The 6,151-nt window shown below is 45.3% G+C and overlaps 1 long non-coding RNA gene across 1 annotated transcript; it reads right to left on the bottom strand.

Moving 5' to 3' along the window:
• Nucleotides 1-4,196: 4,196 nt before the first annotated feature.
• Nucleotides 4,197-5,257, bottom strand: LOC110317493. Its single transcript, XR_002380319.1, has 3 exons — nt 5,055-5,257; nt 4,770-4,933; nt 4,197-4,407 (listed from the first exon to the last, which is right to left on the bottom strand). It is a non-coding gene; the product is annotated as an uncharacterized LOC110317493 (long non-coding RNA).
• Nucleotides 5,258-6,151: the final 894 nt, after the last annotated feature.

Below are 6,151 nucleotides of genomic sequence, written 5' to 3'. Positions count from 1 at the left end.
ATATATATATATATATATATATATATATATATATATGTTTTTTCCCTGTGACTGACCTGAGTATCTTTAGAGGATTGGAAAGTCTTGGATTTTTCAGTTAATAACATCTTGAGTTCTTCCCATTTGAAGAGCTTCCATTCAGATTTGATTATTATCATCGAAAGCTCCACACCTGAATGGTCCCTCTAGATGACTGTTTAGTCTTGAAGTCTCTTTACCTCTTTAAAAATGACCAAATTAATATATGGTTAACGTCTGGATATACAGAACAAACACAACCAAGAGAATGACATATATAATTACCTTTACATTGTGGCTAAATCCATTTGAAGTAATTTTTTTATAGTGAGTCACAGTTGATACTGGAGTGGATCAGAAGAGGCAAGTGAATCTGGATTCCTCATCATGTCTAACATTCAAATATTAACTCACATAAACAATTTCAGTTTAATCACATTAACAATTTTCAGTTTAACAAATTCAGTTTAATCATGCCATCCGTTGTATGACCAACAAAATCAACATGTGCTGTAGTGTTGACAACTTGAGGTCTAAGAATAACAGCACACCTGACAAAGACAGAGGTGAATACTCACAGCCAACCATTGGACTGAGCTCGGGGGTCCCCGATCGAGGAGATGCAGAAGGGACTGAAGGAGCTGAGGAGGTTTACAGCCCCATGAGGGGAGCAACAGTGTCAACCGGCCAGACACCCCTCCCCCAGTCCTCCTGGAGAATGGACCACCAACCAAAGAGTACACATGGAATGACCCATGGCTCCAGCCGTGTATGTGGCAGAGGATGGCCTTGTTGGACAACAGTGTGAAGAGAGACCCTTGGGCCTTGATGCCTCAGTGTAGGGGAATGCCAGGGTGGGAAGATGGGAGTGGGTAAGTGAGTGGGGGAACACCCTCATAGAGGCAGGGGAGGGGGTAAGGGATAGGGGGCTTCCGAAGGGGAGACCTGGAAAGGGGAAAACATTTGAAATGTAAATAAAGAAAATATCCAATTTAAAAAAAAAAATAACAGCACACGTTCTAAGAAACTAGGAGTGACTGAAAATTAGAGCCTTTAAAAATTCTGTGTATTTTAAAACTATGTGTTCAGCTGCTGATGGCTCTCTCAACCCTGGTGGGATGCTGAGGATCCTGGAGGGTGATTTCCGAGACTACACAGCGTTTATAATTTCATGTCTGGTCTTAACAGCTCAACAGAAGACAACTGAAATTCAGTCTTGTTAATTTTTCATGTTGTGAAGCGCTGTCAAGCCACTCGCGTGTGGTTTTACAGATTCAGCTCAAAAGATTCAGGCTCCAAGAAAACACCAATATTGTAGGCATACCTGTAAATAAATATCTAGACTGTGCGTTTCATTCCATAGGTTCATCTCACTATTGTTACTACATCTTCAGTGTTTTTAAAGAAGCGCCAACAAAAGTGCCCAAACGTGAAGCGCTGGGTAAAGTGGTGAGAATCTGCACATGCCTCTAATTCCTGACCAGGGTTCAAATTGCAGAAGAGAATAATCTCACTAAAGCCAGAAACTGAGCCCCCACGTGTGACAGTGACCTTCTCTACTCAGAGTTAATTAACACGAGCACTTGCTTCTTGCAGGGCACTTCGCTATAATTTAGAACAAATTAAGGGAAAAAAAAATCACTCAAGTGCTGTTTTTCTTCCCACCACGAAGTGGGAAGCATGATGGACCAAGTTTAATGCATCTAAAATGTTATCATCCGCTTCTGGCATTGATGAGAAGCAATGAATTCCAATATCGCTTTTTAAAAAGAATCCCAATCTATGTTTCTTCTAATGTTTCCTGTTAATGATCGCTGAGTTTGAAGATTAATAAAGGTCTTTTCTACTGCTCCCGTTAAGTCTCCTATCTACATTTGATTCACTGTATGTGCTCCTGGATATTTTTAAATAGCTAGATCTTAAATTTAATGTGACAACCAGTTAAGGAATCACTTTTTTTTTCCTCTTTCCTCTTCCCCACTCCTGAAATTACAGCTTTATTGTTGTTTCCACGCGGTCGTTTGTGCCTGGCCCGGAGCTCCTCTCCATGTCTCCCACCTGATGAGGGCACGGCCCTAGTGGCTGTCTGAACTTTAACTTCTTAGTGGGTGGGGCTTTGTGGAAGCTGAAAATCTAAGTCGTAGATATGATTAGCTCTCTTAGTTAATTAATCAATTAGTTAATGCTTAATTCATGATTAGCCCTCTTTCCCAGTAGACCCCGGAACCTGCCAGGGGATGTGTGTAACAGAAGGGAAAAGAAGGGAAGAGGCGCACAGGACTGGAGTCAGCGCAAAGTGAGCTCAGGCTGCTAGAGTCACACTTTGACTGGGTCTGGGGAGAAACTGATTGGCGGTGGAGCAAGCCTCCTTAGGTAGTGTTTACTCAAGCCACCCCTACAGGGAGTGCTTAAGCAAGATGCCTCTGATCTGGCTCTCACTCCATTCTGGATGGCGCCTCAGGAGGAACAACAGAACTCCTAGTCTCCGCCCGTTGACCAGGAGTTTATGGAGAAGCTATTGCCTCCGACTATAGGGAGGGATCTGAGAGCTTTGAAGAAATGGGACCAACAGTAGAAGCTCCCTGGCACAGGCATTGGATCTTATACTAAACTTCCCAAAAGAAGAGCAGGAACAGAAAGCATATAGAGAAAGAAGATAGTCCCCACAGCGTGTTAATGGTAAATGAATGTTAAGGACTAATCATAGCTTGTTTCTGCTCCCGCGTGGGGTTTTACGGAGGGCAGCCACTGAACTTGTCACGTGTGTTATTACTCACGTTGCATGTAATGCAGTGATGCCTGACTCAGCTGGGACCTCAAAGAACTTCCTTTTAAATCAGTTGTAAGAAGGGGGTCGTGAACATTGGTAGATACACTCTTAGCTTATACATGTATTTTCTATTAGTACACGCCCAGATGAGTTCACTCATCTTTTGGTTTAAGGACAGCACCAATCAGTAGACTATTCTTTGGTAGTTGGTCTAATCAGGTTTTGTCCATAATCATCTGCTTCACTGTTGCTAGCAGGTAAAAATTTACTGATGCCCACAGACCTGTTTGAGCACCTTTAAAATCTGCAGTTTTCTCCCGTATCTGAGATTCTGTTGCTCAATAACAGAATGTTTAGATTTCCCTATTTTTAATGTTTCACAAAGCTCTTTGTGTAGTTTTTATAAAAGAACTCCTGTAGCCCCATTTTACATTTCGGAATAAATCATATGTAATTTGCAGAGCCTGGTACATCTGGCGCAAGAGGGTTGGTGAACAACAAAGCAGCCGGTGTTAAAGATGGCGTTAGAGAATCAGTGAGCGCAGCAGCTCGGCCTCACTTAGAGGCCTTGGCTGAGTGAACAGGGTAGCTAAGTCCTTAGCTTTTGGGGTTCCAGAATGCCTGAGGGTTTCCTCTAGATACTGGGAGGAGACTTGGCCTCTGAGCTTAGCTCTGAAATCCTCACCGCTTGGCTCTGAATGTAAACAAGCCAGAAGCTGGAGACAGAGACCGCTCCAAGCTACCCGTCCCGAGGATGACTTGGTGAAACATCTCTAGGGAGCGAGAATATGCTGACGAAGCAGGTGTGATCTCCAAGGAAGCAGGCCCAGACAGGACATCCGCCGCAGCCTGGGGTGTGGGACCAGGGCTTCTGAAAGCCAGGCTATCTGTGACATTTCGGATTTCAATTCTATAAGGATATCTTCTGGTGAGATGGATGACTGATTAGGCTCTTCTGCTGCTGCGAGCATAACGACTTCACTTGTTCTATTTCCTTGCTCACCAGAGTCACTGGTTAGACCTCTATCCTGAGGACGGGTTTGCCTACTACCGAGAAAACATGTGATCTCCCAGACTTTAATTCTTAGCATCCTAGAAAAGTGATTATCTTTGCTAAAACACAAGCCAACAACAAAAACCCTGCAAAGGCTTATGGTTGCAATTAAATTTCAACTAGCTTACACAGAGGCATTGATCATGTAAATATTCTGATCTTAAATGTCCTCGAGTGTGTATGTGGGGGAGTGGGGATGGATGTGCACACGCGCCTGTGGGAGCCAGGGCTCACACTTTTCCTTTCTGATGAGGTCTCTCCGTGGTCTAGGCTGCCAGGCCGGAGAGAATCAGAGGTCCACCTGTTTGTGTCTCCGCAGCTCTGGCATTACAAGGGCATGCCACCACACTTTCCTCCCATTTCATTCTCATTTTTATTTTTGCACAGGTTCTGGGGATCGAACTCGGGTCTTCATGTTTGCAAGACTTTGCCACCTGAGCCATCGTAGATTCCCAGCCCTCATCTTAGATTCCTAGTTATCCATCAGTACAGTTGACATCATGGCGTCTTCCTCCGTCTTGAGTACAGCTGACTCTGTTGGGGCCGTGGTAGCGCTGGCACTGTGCTATAGAAGAGAGGTATAGGCATTGTGGTCTCATCAGGAAGGAGATCTAGGCCCCAGGAACCTGTCCCAGTGCTGTGACTTCAGAACAGCCATGGTCACTTAGCTGGCAAAGCAGCCGCCACCTGATTATAGTATATCTACCTCGTCAGCTGCTTAACTAGAGCCAGCCAAGGTATTATACACCCTTGTCCCAGAAAACAGTCTGCTTCTGTGACACAGGAAGCAATCCCTGAGACCAGTGGCAATCTTTGGGGTCCAGCCCACCCCTACCCTACCCTCTCCTGGAAAGCCATCCGAGCTTCCTAATGGATGACCTGTTCTCATCCTAATTACGTCACCATAGTATTTAAAAGCTCACAAACCTGTTGCGAACATCATCTTACGGATGACAAAAGCAAGACAGAAACATTCTGTGTTGTAGTTGGTGATGCGCAGCTGACACGACGCATGGCAGGGTTGGAATCCAAGACAACTCATGATTCCAACCCTGAGCTCTCATCAGTAGCACCCGATGCCTGCGGGATGACTGACGTCCAGAGCACCAGGCAGAAGGGTGAGATTCGAGGGAGTCACGTGAGACCCAGGGACTGTCAAAGAGAACTTGTTATTTGGCCAAGAAATCAGAGAAGGGCAGTCTCCTTACTTACCTCAAACACCCAGGGAGGTAAGACTGTAGCAATTTTGGTTTGGTATCCCAGCTGGCGTTTGGACCAGGGAGGGGGTACCCAGAAAAGCTCTGAAATGAGGGTGTTAAACAAGGAGGAGCAGGGAGGTGGGATGAGAACCCCAGAGGAGCCCCACAGAACAACCGCAAACAAGAAGCAGCCAACTTTACCCAGTCGTTTTCCCCTAGTGAATCTTGTACGTGATAAAACCTTCTCTGAGTTTAGCTTGCCCAGTTGTGAGACATGCCCATTTCTGTTTCGGTCTGTGCTCCTCGAAACGGATATATTCCAAGATAGGCGGGTGAGGCTGCATTCCATCGTGACTACAATGCAAGACAATCTGCTCTGAAAGTTACCAAGCCCTAGGTAACAGAGGACTTTAATGGAGTCCCGTTTACTTGTAGAGAGAGCAAAGTGGAACTTGGCAACTAGAAATCAAGTCCATAGAACAACAATATCAACCAACCAGACCCCCCTCCCCACCAGGGACTAAACCTCCAACCAAAGAGTACACATGGAGGGACCTATGGCTCCAGCCGCATATGTAGCAGAGGATGGCCTTGTTGGTCCTCAATTGGAGAAGAGACACTTGGTCCTGTGAAGGCTTGATGCCCCAGTGTAGAGGAATGGGAGGACTGGGAGATGGGGGAACACCCTCATAGAAGTAGGGGAAGAGGGGATGGGATAGGTGCTTTCGGAGGAGGGGGCTAGGAAAGGGGGGTAACCGCATTTGCAATGCAAATAAAGGAAATAACCAATAAAAGAAAAAGAAACTAAGTTCAACCTTAATTGGTCACATTTATAACAAATATGAATGAGGATAATTTTTAAACATCATAGTCGTTAAATTTGTCCTTCCTAGCCTTGTGTGAGATAGCTTTTTTCCCCCCTCCCAACCTACACACCTCCACTTCCACAGCATGCTTTTGTTTGGGGGTACCTAAATAGAAAGGCTCCATTCGACTTGAACAAGTCCATTGGAGTCTTCATTAACAGGCGGTGGCACTGTCCCAAACAGATTAGCAGGAAGCAGCCTTGGCCTCCTGCTGCTTTGAGTTTTTTTAAGGTCAAAATGCAAC

The sequence above is a fragment of the Mus pahari genome, chromosome 3 (genome assembly GCF_900095145.1).
Source record: "Mus pahari chromosome 3, PAHARI_EIJ_v1.1, whole genome shotgun sequence".
In the NCBI taxonomy this organism is placed as follows: domain Eukaryota; kingdom Metazoa; phylum Chordata; class Mammalia; order Rodentia; family Muridae; genus Mus; species Mus pahari.
This window is presented reverse-complemented; position numbering and strand designations above follow the sequence as displayed.